We start from the raw sequence: 17,203 nt of genomic DNA on the forward strand, positions 1-17,203 counted from the left end.
TAAAAATAAAAGTAAACCACGAAAAAAGGAAAATACCAACACATAATCTAAATAAACTTCAAAACAAGATAAAAAGCTGAGCATCATGACAGAAAGATCACGTGTGTGTTATTATTAGGAAAGTATTTCGTGTCACTGTGTGAGGCTGTAAAGTGAATTTTATACGTATCGAGTATAAAATATGTAACTAGAATGAACATTGTGTGGCTCTCTGGTCACGATCATTTCATTAGCAAAGAAGCAGCCTGTCAGATGTTATTGTATAAGAAACAAGAACACGTTCACGTCTTCTTCTTTTTTTAATCAATAACATGATTAACATTTTATGCTTTTTAGAAAAAGGTCTAACTGGATCACAGTTTGCTGTGGAGCTGGTGTCATTTTTGGCTTGACACAGTTCTTACTGTGTTTGCTTTGTAAACGCACAAAGCCACTCGTGACATAGTTAGCAAATAACATTTGGTAAAACACTCTAGGTGACAAATTTGTTTAGGAATAGTTGTGTAAAAAAATAGTTGAGACAGAACGGCAGCAGATGAAAGGTTTTTTATACAGAGTGGTAGCACTTCAAGATCACAGTGACTTCCATTAACATCCATCTGATGTGATTATCCAGCAGGATTTAATAAGTACAGCTGGATGAGCTGGAGAATAAAACACAACACTTAATAAAAATACACGTTCACTATAATGTACACTATGGCTGTTTGTCTGTGTGGGCACAGTGCTGATCATTGGTCTTCCTTCCCCAGATATCTGGTGGATCAGCTCTCAGTCATGTGTGTACCCAGTGCCTGTTATGGTCATTATAATGACTATTTTGCACTGGACGTGCACACAAACACTTTCTTGTTCCCTTTCTGTCGATCGTCTGAGGTGGCAGCATTGATGTGTTTATGTAGCACATGTACCACGCTGGTTCCCATTATGGACCTGGGGCTCTCTCATCTCCGTCCTCCGCTCGCCACGATTAAAAACACTCTCCTGTCAGGCTAATGAACATGCGAGAAAGCAAAGAAGGAGAAAAGAGTGGGAGGAAAAACAGAGTGGGGGGTGGTCAAGAAAGATACAGAATAAGAGGAAGATTGCCAGATATGTGGATGGATATTAATGAAGGAATGAAAAGAGGGGAGAAAAGGGGAAAATCTTAGCTTGATCTAATATAGGAGAAAAGTTACATTAAACGAAGCCAAAAAAATGTTGGCTTTGTTTAATGTACTGTTTCAGAAATTTAGTACAATGAGCAAATATAACTATTATTATACATAATAAGTATATAACAGGTGGATAAACCAAAAAACTAAATTGGGTTTATTCAGAAAACAGTAACAGTGTTAAGTTTCTTTTTACCAAACAAAGAAGTTCTTCTCTGGGTCTGAAGCAAATCACATCAAACTGCGATGCGATGGTTTTTCAGTAATTTGTTCCTGGTTTGATACGTAAAGAGACATTGGAGCATTAAGATTAGCCTAATTTATATGCTGATATGGTGGTTTATCTGATGTTAGTGGATAAACATAATGAAAAAGAGGCATTAGGCTTAATTACTTTTGATCCTTCATGACTGTAACGACTGCAGGAAGAAAAGAGAGCTGTGGCATAAGCATCACTTAAAAATACAGTACATCAATCACTGGTGTCATTTTCTGAGTGACAAGCTGTTCAGACCTGATGACCGAATTTCACTAAACCCCATTTGCCTAGAAACCCCCAAAAACCACTTACTTATATAAATACATAATAAACAGCTGCAGTAGTTGCCTTTCCCCCCTTTAAAGCCGACCACATACCTCACAGACTGCACAGTGCTGCAGTGAGACTGGAGCGAGACAGTGATGACAAGATTATTAACTCTGACAACCCTGCAGATGTTCTGCTCCTTTATTCTGCGTGTTAAATGAAAGTGAGCCAAGGTAAGAGGATGATGATGACCTTTGTAAATGCCCAAGATGTAAATGGCTATTTGTACAGCAAATGTTTGCATGTACAGTGTCACATTTGAGGACTTTGAAATGTAACGTCCATGAATGATGATCAAAAATAATTCCATCAGCTTGTTAATAAATCATTTTCTGGCTCTTCGCTGTATCTGAACTAGATTAGAGGGAGAAATTCATAAAATGAGAAAGGGGGGTTGCTGTGGCAACACTAACGACACCCACCCCCACTGTCTTTGTGTGCGGACTCTTTCCTCAACGTACATGTAACTGCAGCTATGCTGAGGTTGGTAGTACAAAGCCCTATTAAAACAAATAACTGGTTTAACCTGGCAAGTATGCCTATGTTTGATAAGGAATTTCCCCAGTAAGAGACAGCCACAGGCTTAAGATGGCAGTGCCAAGACTTTGATATATTTGATTTAATTAGGTGTAACAACAGCATGGCTATTGCAGCATAAGCAAAACGCAAACAAAACACCAAAGGCCTTTACATGGAACATGGTCTCATTATCTGACTGAAAGTATGTGCAGCTATAAAAGCAATTCAACCAGACTGAAATGCTAAAACAAACACACAATAAGGAAGTTTCTTACTTTTATCTATGTTCCTTTGATGGTTTGCTTATTTTATACAAACAAAAAAGGATAATCAGTTGAAGAAATGTGTATTGTTATTGTTAGCTGTAATTTTCTGAGTGCATTTTAAGTTTAAAAAGCATCTTGTTTCAGGCGCAGAAAGGAGCAGAGCGGCAGGGGTGTGTTTTTTCCACTGGTGTGTTTATGCCACGTTTATGCAAGTGTCATATTCAGTATTTACGTGTACTTCTTTTTTGTTTTTCGTTTGCTGAATGTGTGTTTACATTTGCATAAATATGCAGATGCATCTGGTGTCACACTGCAAACACTGTGCTGTCTGTGTTCTATGTTTATCTGGAGGGCGTAAAAGAAAACAATTGTCTTTAGTAGTTTGGAAATAAGCGTTTTTAATCCAGAAGAAAAAAAATTGTAGCCTATGTGAAGAAAAGGCAAGTAATATTTTAGCTCTCACCTTCTGTCTGGGATAAGATGAGTGAAGAGCCCACGCTGATGTGCTAGAGGTGTAGAGAGAAGCTTAAGACTCCTAGGCTGATTACTGATTACCACAGTACTGCTGAGTATGCTGAAGCACATAGGCTCAAGGTGGGTTGGGTCACTATGATTAAGGAAAGAGAGGGTGGGTGTTGGGCGCTGTGGATTGTAGAGCGAAAGGGGGACAGGGCCAGTGAGACCCCACCAAGAGGACGAGCTGCTGAGGTGTGGCCGAGTGAAGCGGTTACAGGCAACATCCCCATTCTCTCTGCATTTGGTGAATGTTCACATCCAAAGAAAACACAACATAAAATCCTGTCGATGTTATGTAACTTCAGGGTTTGAAGCGCTGCTTGGGAGACTCAGCATTAAAAGTGCCCATCACAGCTTTAGACCTCGACCCCTTTTAAACACTAGGGGAGAAAAGGGCCGCACTGAAAGCCTGGAGCAAATCCTATCAGTTTGTGTACAGCTGTGGAGTCTGGTCTTGAGGGGAGGAGGTTCACCACACTAATGAGGAAATCCAAAAAGAAAATGTGGTTTGGCACAGTAACCACAAAAGATGCTGAGTTTAGCTTTAATCTAATGTGTGTGTGTGTGTGTGTGTGTGTGTGTGTGTGTGTGTGTGTGTGTGTGTGTGTGTGTGTTCACACAGGGTGTACGTGCGTGCATGTCTTCATTTGCTCCCTTGAGGTAGCTCATGATTTTATTGCCTTTCGACTTATTGCCACGGTGTAACTGTCCAACTGCTGGAGGTGAGACCATAATGAAGTTGTCTTTTATTAGCTCAATGTTCGAAGTCAAGAGGCCAGGATAGTCACACAGATTTTTGCATAGATGTGTGTGTGCGTGTGTGTGCGTTTGGGATAGTAAGATAGAGATTAAATGAGTGCCACTTAACTTTTACATGCTGGAACATATTTGTTGGGAGATTATAGGCTTGCAGGTGTACCCTTGTGCAAACACACTTAATTACCCCCGACAAGTGTTTAAAGACCACAAGGTTTCCAAACTATCATGTACACTTTTTATGCTGAAAGCCTTTAAGTGCTTTAAAATGGCTTTTCTGTCTGATTTTTATTCAGTACTTTTCCATGCTTTCCAGTCACTCAGAGATTTCTATTCATACATGACCTGAAATTTGCTACATTGCCATGACAAAAAAAAAGATTTTATAGGATACTTCCAGTTTATTTCATTTGGACATATTTCACATTAATGTGGTTATTGAGGTTCTTTCTATCTGGGCCAAATTACTGATATAATAATCAGATTGTTCATCAGTGTACGCCTGTTTCGTTACATTTATGAGGCTGACTCTCTGGTAAGTGTCAAACTCCATGGCAAAAAAAAATGGTTTTTAACACCGAAGTGCTAAAAACGGCGGATCCTTCTACGGCCACTAAATGGCAGCTTGAAAAACGAACGAGTCAAAATACAGAAACAGACAAAACATGTTTACAAACATTTCTGGTATTTATAGTTATTCTTGTCCTGGTGAGAACTCCACAGGGTGGCTTTTTTATATAAGCAGTTTAAACCACGGCTTATAACTTACAGCTTGTGTGATCACTTTGACTTTTAAATGGGTACCAACACATCTGTCTGTAACTGATAGCCATCAGTTATGTCTCACCTCAGCCAGTTCTAGTCACTAAAGCGATCTCTCGGGTGTGTTTGCATTTATTTTTTTTGCATTTTTAAAAGCAGTTAACAGTTGCAGGTAACCAAGCTAGCATTATCTAGCTAACCCTCTACCAAATTACGGTCACTTAACATTTCTAAAGAAAAATATCAAGATTATCCCCCCCCCCCCCCCCCCCTCTTTTATATACAGTCTATGCTTTCTCTGAAATTTAGCAACTAACTTAGGTGCTAGTTCTGGGTTAGTACAAGTGGCAGTTTGGTTAAAAATGCTAAACTTCTAAGAACAACTTTGCCTTTCCAAAAGTTAGAAAACTAACAATGCTAACAAATAGAGCCACAAAACTGCATTAATGCAAATGTTAAGACTATGATACTATTATCCCATAAAATTAACATATTTTTTGTTCTAAGTTATCTAATGATTGGATCGTAATCAAGTGGCAACAGTTAATCCAATCTCAAGGGATGAGAAATGACACCAATACTAAACAAGCAGTTCCTTGAGCGGTCACCTAAAGACTAGCAGACTAAAACACCCCCATGGTAATATGCAAAACCTCAACAATAAAAATATCATATTTAAAGAAAACAATTGGTAAACTTGGACTCTGTAGCTGTATGGGGGAGTTCTTTCATAACTTCATTCATTTCGATACTGGTAAGGTGTTAAAAGTAAGGATGTGACTAATTTAATTTACATGCATTCTGGCACTTCCAGCTAATTCAGACCTCTCAACAGTATTGTACTGTATGCTTTTTCTTCCTTTTGGAACATATTAATAGAATCATGCAACAAATAAAGTGACTTGCTTCATGGTAAACTGTACTGAAAGTCTTTGCTTCACTTTTGGTGATTAAAATTCAAGGATTTAATTCGTCTGTTACTTTGCTCCAATTATCAGGTATTTGTATGTAGATGATAAATTATGAGAACACGATCTGGTCACATTCACCTTTTATGTCAACAACATAAAGCAAAGTCCTGAAACCAGCAAGTTTTTCATAAAGTCAGTCATGTTAATGCACTTTAGAGAGGTGTGCCAGCCAACTTACAAAAGAAATACTGTGCTGCCTACCTTTTCTTTTTTCTTTTTACATCCCAGTTGACAGAAATAAATAATAAAACCAAAAGGACCAATATTATCAAAACATCAACAACAACAATACACTTGCAGAATTACTGCTGTCAATCATTTTTCTGTGTTTTTCATTGGTACAAAGATTTTTTCAAATCAAACTTTTAACAAAAAGTGAAGTCTGTGTGTTCACTAAAGAAACTGTGACATAATTCTGAAAGAATCCAACTGACGTTTTTGTCTTCTGAGAACATAAATCTAATTAAGTTACCTGCACTGTTATCAGTTTGCTCTGCTGTATTGTAGTTAATCCCTTGTGTAGTGGAGAGTGGTTTGAAATGTTGCTGACTTCACAGTTATATTGTCACGTTATCAAATCCTTTTGCTTCTAGTAATTGATTCCATTGTTTCAAGAGTTACGAGAGCCTCGTACCTAATTTTTCACAAGCTCCCAAAAACAGCTTCTTTAAAAACTGCAGTTGCAAAGAAATGAGAGGCCAGAGAAGCTGATTTTTCTGAGTCATGTGGCACCATTGAAAGAGAACTGACCAATATCACGACAATGAAGAAGTATGACAGCAGAGCGTCTTATGACCAGCAGATTCCCTCCCACAGTAAATCAATAATCAATAACACTGGGTCTATGTAATGTTAACTCCAAACATGGGGTTATACATTATGGAGAAACTGAAATGTTTGCTCTAATCAATTACATGAAGTCCTTTCTATGACTTATTGTATCATCTGCTCTTTGTGCTCATCTGAGGAAAATTGATATTGCTGCGGAAGCACATATTAGTACAAAATAGATAAGCTCCTCATCTTTCACTCGTGTGAAATCTAAAAACTGCTCACAGGTTGTGAGCCACAGCATATTTACCATCCTGCCACATATATACGCGCTGCCGCCAGGAGGGTGGAATTGCCAGAGATTTGCTTCAACTTGCCCATAGACATTCCCCAGAAACCATGGCAACCTCACAAGGTATAGCAAGAGCGTGTGTGTGGTGTGTTTACTTGCCTTTAAGGGTCTCCAATACCCATCAGCTTCACATAGTCTGACACAGTCCTGCCCTTGCTCGAGCCACTCCACATCTTTCAGCAGTTGAATAGGGTCAAGCCTGCATGGCAACAATCTCTTCTTCCATTGTGGATCTCTGGGCTTCTTAAAAGAAACCAGGAGGGCATAAAACTCATTCACTGTCTCACCCACTCACTCTCTCACACACACACACAAGGACACAGACACACACTCCCTCTCTGTTTCTTGCACATACACAAACACATATGCACAGAAACCAACATGTACAGCCGCAGAATGTGGTGATCTCGTGGGAATAGAAGAAGTAAGTGCAATGCAACCTCAGACTGACCCTTGGTGAATGACGGTGCATGCATTTGTGCGCACCCACGCACATATACACACTAAAATTATCAAGCACCATGTTTCCAATGGGAAATCTAGCAACACCATCTTTTCTATCTTTAACACTTTCCTATAACTACAAGGTATATTCTGTTTTGATTTGTTATGTACATTTGAAGGTGGATTCCTGAGCAGTGCTGGCTGTGGGTGAGGACAGCTAAGGGTCAGTTTACACATATCTCCCCTTCTCTCCTGCTCTCTCCCCCCTCAATTATTCATACACTATAACATCCTTTCCTGCTCCCAGCCAATCATCACACCCCCCTTCGCTTGGGGGAGGGCATGGAGAAACTTGGGAGAGAAGAAAGAGCTGATGAATCCATGGACTCTGCAAGAAGCTGCCACTCACTCACCCACCGTGGACTCCATTATATCCTGTAAAGTACCAGATATGGGAATATCTAATTCCACAAGCACAAACTGTGGCTGGTAAGCACACAGATGTGCACATGCACACTTATTCCATGCAGCACCTTTTCTTTCTCCCCACTTCTCTAATGCACTCGCACTCAAGGAATCCTTCGGTGAACAATGCGGCCACAACTGCGGTGTAAGCATTAGCATAGTAATGGTGTCTTGAATACAGGGCTAGGCACTGCTCTTACATTATTAGACTCATTCCAGGTGCCTTCCATCTAAAAATGACCCTATTCAGCTGTGACTTCAGGCTTTATGTGTCAGTGCAGCGTTTTTCCTTTAGGTATTACTGATATTAACGAAGTTCATCTAATTGTGTATAAAGAATGCACAAGAGTGCAGATGTTCTCCAGCGTGAGAGGATTATTTATGATTCTTGCTTGGACAGAAAAAAATGGGAGGCCAACCAAGAGATTTACAGTATTTCTTTATTTGGCAAATGGCTTGAATGCATTGGTAAGTAGAAAATTTAGGCTCCATTTCCTTTAGTATTGTATTCATTCTATCTGCATTAAAGGTGGAGTTTTGGGCAAGAAATACTTTGTTACTGGTTGAGTTTTATGAGTGGGTGCAATCCCAACTGCAATCCTTATCATGATTATGAGGAATATTTCAAAAGGACAAAATACATGTCTGCCACACATACAAACCACTTGTCATCTGTATTTTAAAAAGGGCCCAGTGAGTCATATATCATTGCACTAACCACTGACCATGCTCATGCTTTAGCCTGGTTAAATTAGGTCCCTTATTACTGTAAATTAATGGTTTTAATTTAACATTTAATGAGAAGACATTGTAATTATACTGTAATAAATAACAAACATAATAACTACATGATAGTTTCATTGGATAAATACATACTGTTGAGTGGTTGATTGAGAAACTGGACAAACAGTGTAACTGAGGCTACCATTTACCTCCTTCTCACAGTGCACTCTTACTGCTTCAGGGCAAAGGGTGTAGTTCTCTGCAGCCAGAAAGCTTTCCTTCTACCCTATAACACACAGCCCTTAGCTTTATCTTGGTCCTCCTTTCTTCTTTTTTTCCTGCACCTCCTCTGTCTTTGAATGCAAAGTAAAGACACCAAGGGGAGTAGAGGAAAATGTTCAATGAGATCATATGAAAAAAAATGGACAAAGGATTGAGAGGGAAAAAGCAAAAAACTGAATATACCGCATTCTAGAGAAAAAGAGAGAGAAATAAAAATGGGTAAGAAGCAAAAAAAAAGGGAAAGAAATAAAGAGAAAGGGAAGCCAATCAAATCCTGTCCAATTACAGCAGGAGCTGAGGCGTAAAGTGAAATGGTTTGGCGATGGAGGAGGTATTCTCAGTAACCTAATGTAACCAGATAGAGAGGAGAGGAGGACTGAGGCATTTGGACCTAGAAATGTGAGAAAAGAAAAGGTCATTGAAGGATGGAGATAAAGGGGTGACAAAAGTAACAAGACAGACAAGGGACAAAGACTCCCAGTAATGATGAGAAGCGGTTTGGGTGTATGACATCCTTTTGCTATTCAAAAAAACAGAGTGTTGTGCTGCAAAGGAGAAAATATTTGAAAATTCATAGGAAATAATATGTTTCTGTGATGGTGAGATATAACGATATTTTGACAGGATCGAAGCATGAGAAGAGCGAAGAACAAGAATTAATTGTCGAACTTCTCCAAATGAATGTGCAGTGTGCGATTCCTCTTTTTTAATTTTACAAAGTCTCAAAATTATAACAGCTTCGTATAAAGGATTCCTATACTCAACATCCTGTTCGCCTTTAATTAGGGATAAAAAAAAAGGACAGAAGAAGAATTCCTCAGAAACTGAAGTGTGTGTCTTGACAGTATCGCTGGTAGATCTTCTGAGGCTCTTTCATGGCTTGGCAGGGTTCATCCTTTCAGCATATTCCCTTTTTTCTTTCTCTGTTTGTACTTTGGCATATCCTCAGAAGTGATTAGAAACTAGAGTGAAAGAGAACTGACGTGCAAGAGATTAATACATACAGCTTCTTATGTAAAATCTTTAGTAAATGCAGAGATCCTTTTGTAGTTTCTCTGTGTAGTCGTTTTGAGACACAGAAACAAAAAATGTCTCATGATCTCATTAGTAAATGTACATTTATGTTTAACTGTATATAAGCAGCAGGAGGTAATTTAATTGGGGTGTTTTTCAACACGGACTTATCTCTGTGATTGTGGCTGCGCATGTGTGCGATAAGTGTGTTTATGCACACACTTTGATTAAGAATGAAAGTCGGGCAGTGAATGACAAATTAGGGGCAAGTTTTAATTCACTGGCCACCAAAGGAAATTACAATCAAATACGCACGCACGCACACACGCACACACACGCACACACAGAATGAGAAAAAGGGAGAGATATAAACAAATTATTACAAAGGGGAGGAGATTAGAGAAGAAATGAGTTTACTCACACACCATGACACTGATTACTCTTTGAGACAAATATGTTCGCCCCCTCGTGACAGTTCATGACTTGAATATATTGTACATCATATAGTAGGGGTTAAATCACTGAAATACAGTGGATGGCCTTGTACTTAGGAGGCACTATCATGTGGAGGAGTTTGAGTTGTTTGGAGTTACAATATAGATCTGATGCAGAATCTAATTCACGTGTATTTTAGACTGCTGGTTTCAAAGTTTTTTCCTCTCCAGACTCTGTATGAGGTCAATGACAGTGGAAGGACTTAGATGGTCACATTGGGGACAACTTTTGGCTGTCAGCACAGAAGCCTCACCCACCTACTGTTCGAACTCTCTGTTTGTCATGGGAAGCCAGTCAGACTCAGGTTTGCATAAAGTGAACTGAACTATCATGGACATTTTCTTTTTCTGTCTATTAGTTTTCAGGAATAGGTTTCAATGCTTCTTGAAGAACATCCGAAACTCGTCTTTGGATGTTGCCACACTGCTTCAGTGATGTTGAGGTCTGGGCTCAGGGGAGGCCAATCCATGACTGATAGTGTTCCACTGTGTGTTTTTCTGTCCAGATATGTTTTTACTGTATTGGCAGTAAATAAGTATTACCAGCTTTCCAGGTGGTCCTGCATGGTGGACCAAAATCTGATATTTTTGTTGTGTTCATAATACCATCACTTCTGACTAGATCTCCAGCACTGCTAGCAACAATGCAGCCCCAACCATGACCAAGCCTCCACCGTGTTTTACAGATGGCTATACACAGTCACTGCTATACTTTTGTCAAGTTGCCTGTTTTGTGTTGACACAACACTGGTTCATTCTTTGAATTAAGTGCTTTTTTTATGTTTCAATGATTAATGGATCGGTATTAAGTGAATGAACAAAAACAAAAAAAGAATATTCCTCTAAAATGGTCAGGTACAAAAGCTGGACAGAAATTGAATGAAAAATAGAACTTTTCCATTCAATTTCAATTCAGTTTAATTTCATAGTTTTGTTTCTATTATCTTTATTCATATGCCATTGCCCACATTTTAGATTAAATTGCAAGTAATGGGGTATCTGTTCTTGCACGAATACAATCAGTTGGCTTTGGTTTTGTTCATGAACTACATTAAATTGAAATTATAATATTTTCGGGGATTATTTAGTCAACACTTGATTGAGTGTGAATGAGGAAATTGAAACGTTTAAGCCTGTTGAGCTACATCCACTGAAGCTACTTTAGAGGACTCTAAAGTATTTTGGGAGGGTGCTATTTTTTGGATAGACTGAGGCTGAGGAAGAGTGATTTGGGTATAAAAGAGTGGACTTGTTTCATCCTATATTTTGAAATTTCCACATTCTAGGGTGTGAAGAAAAATCTACAGAAAGTCTACTAAAAGACTTGCAACAAATAAAGAGACTCAACAACTGCCATTCTGATCGAACAAAACCCCAAACACAGAATGTACCACGAAGCAGGTCAGCCAGCCGCTAATTCTTATTTAGCTCTGAAAATGGGATAATAATGATAATGAGTATGATTACCAAAATGGACGTCTTGGAGCACAATTATCTAAACTGTCCATCACAAAGAGAAAAAAGGGTTCTGAGCATTTTTTGCACGGGTCTGTGTGTTACAGCTTACAGTACTACACTGTAAATGAACTGGCATTAGCATCAACTGAAAGGGGTAGCACTGGGGTTGAAGGGAGCAGGTGAAAATCTCACTTTGAATCATTTCCCCTCCCGGTCCCTGCCATTGTTCCTGTCCTCACACATGGCAGAGGCAGAAAGAAAGGAGCCTATTATTCCGGCCCAAGCCTGTTCTCCTCATTTATCGTTTAAAGAGGGGGAAGAGAGGGGGAATATTCTGATGGAAAGCAGGGCCTCTGTGGCAGCCTAGCAGTTGTGTGCCAGCTGAAAAGACTCCGCGGGCTGAAGCTGCGGCGGTGCCCACCACCTGCCGAGCTCTTTCTCCTTCATCTCTCCCTGGCTCTCTGCTCTCTTTCTCTGCCTTTCACCATCAACCGCTTGGTGACTCAGCAGTCCAGGTTCAATTCTCTTGTGAGGCCTCACAAGAGAAGAAAAAAAAAAGAGAAGGGCACAAAAACAGAGAGAGAAGATTAATTTCTTGAGTGGGAGAGTGAAAGCGAGAGAAAAGAGGTAGGCAGATACATAGGTACTGTTTTTCTTTTATGCATTAAAAGGGATACCTAAGCTGCACCTGGCTCAGGATTTGGGAGTGATTTTCACAACTGTTAAAAGTGGAAAAGATTTATCTAACTATGCTGCAAAAATATGCACTTTCAAGAGCGTACTAACCCAACATGCTACTTTAAGTTAGTATATCTTATACAGTTCACCTTTTCCACCCCTGCTTTGGCCTTGTGCTCCTGCCACAGCTGCAACACAGACCTTGGATATACTCCCAATGCTATATAAGCAGACACACTGAATTTAAGATCAGGTATTGATGCTCAGAGTGTGCTCAGCTCCCATCAATACTGATGGGTTATTGATGAGGGAGTGAGTGAATCCTTGCACCACACCGTCATGAGACCTGTACTGGCAGGGAGACATCTGTGTGTGTGATGAAATAATGAGACAGAGCTACAGCAAGGTGTTGTCATAAATACGTGTCCACAATCACGCAGCAAAAATCAATGAAATCCCACAAAATGGAGATATAGTATACATTGCCTGGAGCCTTGCACTTTTGTGCCAAGACCCCTGTCTTCCCAGTGGGACGTGATCCTCTACCCAGTTCCCTGAGGAAGAAGGAAGGCATAGTTAACTGCAGGGATGGAGGGAACAGCCCCACAGGCACATGCTGGGAGATGAAAAGATGCAACTATGAAAAAGAGAAGAAGCGATTCAAGCAGAGGATAAACAGGACAGAGCTTTGTATGAGAAAGGAAAGCAGCACTGAATCAACATTTCCCCAGATCTCCCCCCAGCTCTACCAGGAGCATCTTAGAAAGGCTCTTCAGACAACCTGGGGCTGTGCAGCATTAATTCAACATATTATTAATATTTGATGTGCATCAAAACATTGAAGATATATGCACATGTTGAGAATTCATACATTTTACCTGGGGCGGATTCATGCGCTTTCATGGGTGAGTTTTATTGGTCTAGTCTCTAGGTAGCTGGTGTATTTATTCATTCATCACATGAACTTTATAGAAAATGCTTTGCATACAGTTTCATAAATCTCGGCGCCAACACAAAGTTCACCTTTTCTTTAAACTGTACTGCAGAAGTTCACAAAACTGCACAAATCTTAATATATCTTTATACAGGAGATGGATTGATGAGATATGATCTCACTTCCTATGAAGACGATTTCAACTGTTTAATGGACAATTTCAAACACTGAATATCCACTTGACAATATTGTGACATGTCTGTAGATCATCAGTGCCAAATTTAGCAAAAATCTGGACAAATTGTGACCAACGAAAAATGTTTGAAGTGGAAATCCAATGAGTGGAAATTGGTTTCATGGGGGACTTTGACCTTTGCTTGACTGAATACATCCAACTTTTTGTAAAAAATAAATAAATAAATAAAATTAAATTTGAAAAAAAAAGGTGCAGACATGAAACATGGTGAAAGAAATTAGGCAGTGTGTGAAGTTTCTAAACCTTTTACCATTAAGTTCTGGGATCGACCTCAGACTGCAGCAGGAGGTGAATAAAGTAGATGTAGGAGTGGTTATAACTCCTCACAGTTACCTTATACGTACTTTGCAGATACACTGGTGGTAAAAGCAGCAACCTCTGGGTCTGAAAAAAATAAGATAAGGTAAAAGTGCAAAGAACAAACAAACACTGAACTGATCGTTTTAACCTTTTTATAGTTGAACGTATGAGCTACAGTTAGATTCAACTGTTTAGCCTGTTACTTAGCACTGATTAGCAGGTTTCATATCTATGCGCCACACCCACACAGTTTATGGTTACAGCTTGCTAACCAAGCTCACCAGCCTTAAGCTGATAACTGAGCACTGCACCCTCCCATCTTATTATGGTCACTTTTGGCTCCAGAAAGCAAACATGGCAACAGCCAAAGGTCACGTAACAATGGTTATGCCTTTCTTACATATGCAGTCTATGGTGTTCTCATATGACTTTCAGCAAGATCACCAATATATGATTGAATAAGTTCTCAAAAAAGCTAATCTATTCTGGACATTGAACTTTAAACAAAGCTAGGGACTGGGGCAGGACTACAGTCCATTCATCTGCTTAGTATCAGCATTCAGACCAGAAGGTCATCTGGCAGTGGAGATAGAGTTAGGCGTAGGTTTTGTGTGTGGCTTAGTGTGTATACAATTTATAACAGACATTGTCCATTTCCATGGCTCAACATGGGCAAGCCAGTCAACTCTCATCCACATTCCTCAGATTATAGAAAGCCATCCCAGACAAGCAGAGGCAAGTCTGGACCCACCTGGGCAGACCCTGGTAAATTCCACTCATGCTCGCAGACCCACTAGATAAGAAAAACTGGGGAGAAGTGGGGGGCATTTTTGTGAATGTCTCTCTTTGCTGTTCCCCAATAAATAAACCAACTAAAAAAGCATTGTATTCAGCAGAGGTGCCAGACTGTTTTCAAGGAGCCAAAACTGCACTCAACATGAATGACCCCTGGCTGGCAGACAAGCCCTCCATCCAATCTTTTCTGTGGGTAAGGTCCACTCTGTACCCATCAACCCCCCTCTGATATCACTATTGTGTTAGCTTGGCGCTGATGTTAGTGGAGAGAGGGGCTCTGATGGGGGAGGGCTGGGTAGGGCTATCGACACCAGGGCCATTGTTTCTCAGCGACCCCCATTCAGGGTCATTTAGCATGTGACACCTCGAGGGGCACAGTGCAATACTAATGGCACAGAGGATAAATAAATGTGCCAGCTCCCTACTCTGACCTGAGCCCAGATCACAAGAAACACTAAGGCAAAATAGATAAGGGGAAAGTGAGATTGTGGACTTGCTATTGGGAACAAGGGGAAAGAGAACAGAAGGAAGGTAGTGGGAAAAACCACATAGACAAAGCACTTTGAGGAGCTCATCTGCATACCTGAAGAGGGTGGGTCAGTGAGAATGTGTGATCTATCACACTTCCAGTGTAAGTGATGGGCAGGCTAGAAGACCTTTGGTGCCAGGAATGTTCATTGCATGAAAGTAATATGAGAAAGAGACATTGTTAAAGGGGCTGTAAACAGGCTGAACAAGACTCACCCAGTTTATCAAGGCTGGGTGTGTCCTAAATGCAGAAGCTCGACATGATGGGGAAACACCCATGAAAGAATGGAGGGGTAGGGTGCCTACAGGTCACAATGCGGTCCTGGCAGGAAATTAAACCCTAATTCCTCAATACTATGTTTATATATTTTTTGCTTACTGATATTAATATTGCATTGTTAGTGTTGCACAGGCATCATGGTCAGTCTTTTCATGTGAAGTATTGGCAAGAAAGTGAACCCTGACCTGGGGCTTTAGAGAGTACCTGTTAAGTTGTTAACAACTGTTATTTATATCTTTGAGTTGGTGATCAGGAAAGTTTTCCTGTGACCACATGCTGAAACTAGAGTCTTCCTGTGGTTGGCATTTCTCCTCAAGAGACATTTCCTGTTACCACATAACACCCTTCTTTCCTCTCAGTGCTCCACCAGAAACAACTGAGGCAGCAGAAAACTACAAATGCAGATAGCAATGTATCAGCTACACAAGAGGTCTGACAATCTCTGTCACCAAAATGAAAGGTTCACAGATGCAAGAAAATGGTGAGAAAAGGTAGGAATTTCAAGTGAAAAGATGTCCACCAATTAATGTTGTGAGCTGCAATTAATTAATAATTATAGTGGGGCTTTTTTCACTCCGTTCTCTTCTTCACTTTACCGGTTCTGGGTTTCTAACTATAATCTGAGAGGGAAGCTGCCAACAGGTTTTCATTTCGAAGGAATAAGCTAGACCTCACGTCATTCACTGACTTCGACATGTCTGTCGAATATACATAATTTATCTAAGGTAAAGCGAACGGTGTAGGAATACCTGAAGGGAGATGTTAGCCTGGGAGATTATGATCTATGAACAGGATCACTTACGCCAACACGGCAGCAGAAACTTCTTAAGAGAGGAAGCCAAAAAAGATGAAGTATAACTCAAACACAGTCTTGGTTTTCAATCAAGCTTTTAATGAAAAGATCATAAAATAACAGTTTATTTTTCCTCACTGCTGTACATTAAGACTGCAAGGTTATGAGTGCTGAGGTCAGCTGTATTACACTTTATGACACTTTGAGTTTGCGAGCCACGCCGCTGCACACGGTTGTGGCTCTGACCTGAATAAGAGCTCTCTGAGGAGTGGAGATAAAGACAGAGAGAAAGAGAGCCCAGCCTGGGTGCTGCCAAAAGCCACAAAAGGTGAGAGAATCTCACGTTAAACACTAGTGTATGAGCATGTTAGAAGTCCAGACGGTAGAACGTGTGTTTACATTGGTGAAGGTTTATGCACATGCTTGCTGAAGTGTACCTGGGCATATACACTTTTGCATGTGAAGTGTGTTTGCCAAGGGGGAGGCCTTCTTGCCCTTTAATTATTTATGACCAAAGTCCCTACATGTCCAGTCGCGAGCCTCTCAGGCCATGGATCCTGATCCATTATTGAGAGGCTGTTCCCGAAGAAAACCTAAGAGAAAGGGTCAATACGCCCGCTTTATGGGCAACTCCACTAATCGACTCTTCAGTATTTCTTAGCAGCTAATTATGTCTTTCCATTAATGTAGTGCACATGAAGGTGACAATGTGCCTTTAAAAATTAATAAACATAAATTAACAGTTATGGATGAAAATACGCTGCTGGAAACTTTACTTCAAAAACAGGATATTCTTGTTACAGAAGGACGGCAGAAAAACAAGAAGTCTAAAGGTAATGGCAAGAGAGTGCATTTCTGTAAACACAAGCTTTGAGGTAATTTGGTGTGTTCAGTTTATTAGTCACAGAAAGTACAGTAAATACTGAAAAATTCAGCAAGGAGCGAGATAAAGTCCACTGTGTGGTAACCGAAATAACACAGGGTCAACAGGCTAAAGCCAGGGTCTCGTGTGCGTGTGAGATAAAGCAAGGGACAATAAAGCTAATAAACAGGGTTTAATGGCACTGGAGGCCATTTTAAAAGTGGCTTTGGTTAAGTCTGTCAAG

At 40.1% G+C, this 17,203-nt stretch overlaps 1 long non-coding RNA gene across 1 annotated transcript; it reads right to left on the minus strand.

The window, feature by feature from the left end:
• Positions 1 to 280: 280 nt before the first annotated feature.
• Positions 281 to 3,119, minus strand: LOC145432190 (uncharacterized). The gene is made up of 3 exons (XR_013912468.1): positions 2,989 to 3,119; positions 1,351 to 1,427; positions 281 to 992 (listed from the first exon to the last, which is right to left on the minus strand). It is a non-coding gene; the product is annotated as an uncharacterized LOC145432190 (long non-coding RNA).
• Positions 3,120 to 17,203: the final 14,084 nt, after the last annotated feature.

This window comes from Astatotilapia calliptera, chromosome 12, assembly GCF_964374335.1.
Source record: "Astatotilapia calliptera chromosome 12, fAstCal68.1, whole genome shotgun sequence".
Classification (NCBI taxonomy): Eukaryota; Metazoa; Chordata; class Actinopteri; order Cichliformes; family Cichlidae; genus Astatotilapia; species Astatotilapia calliptera.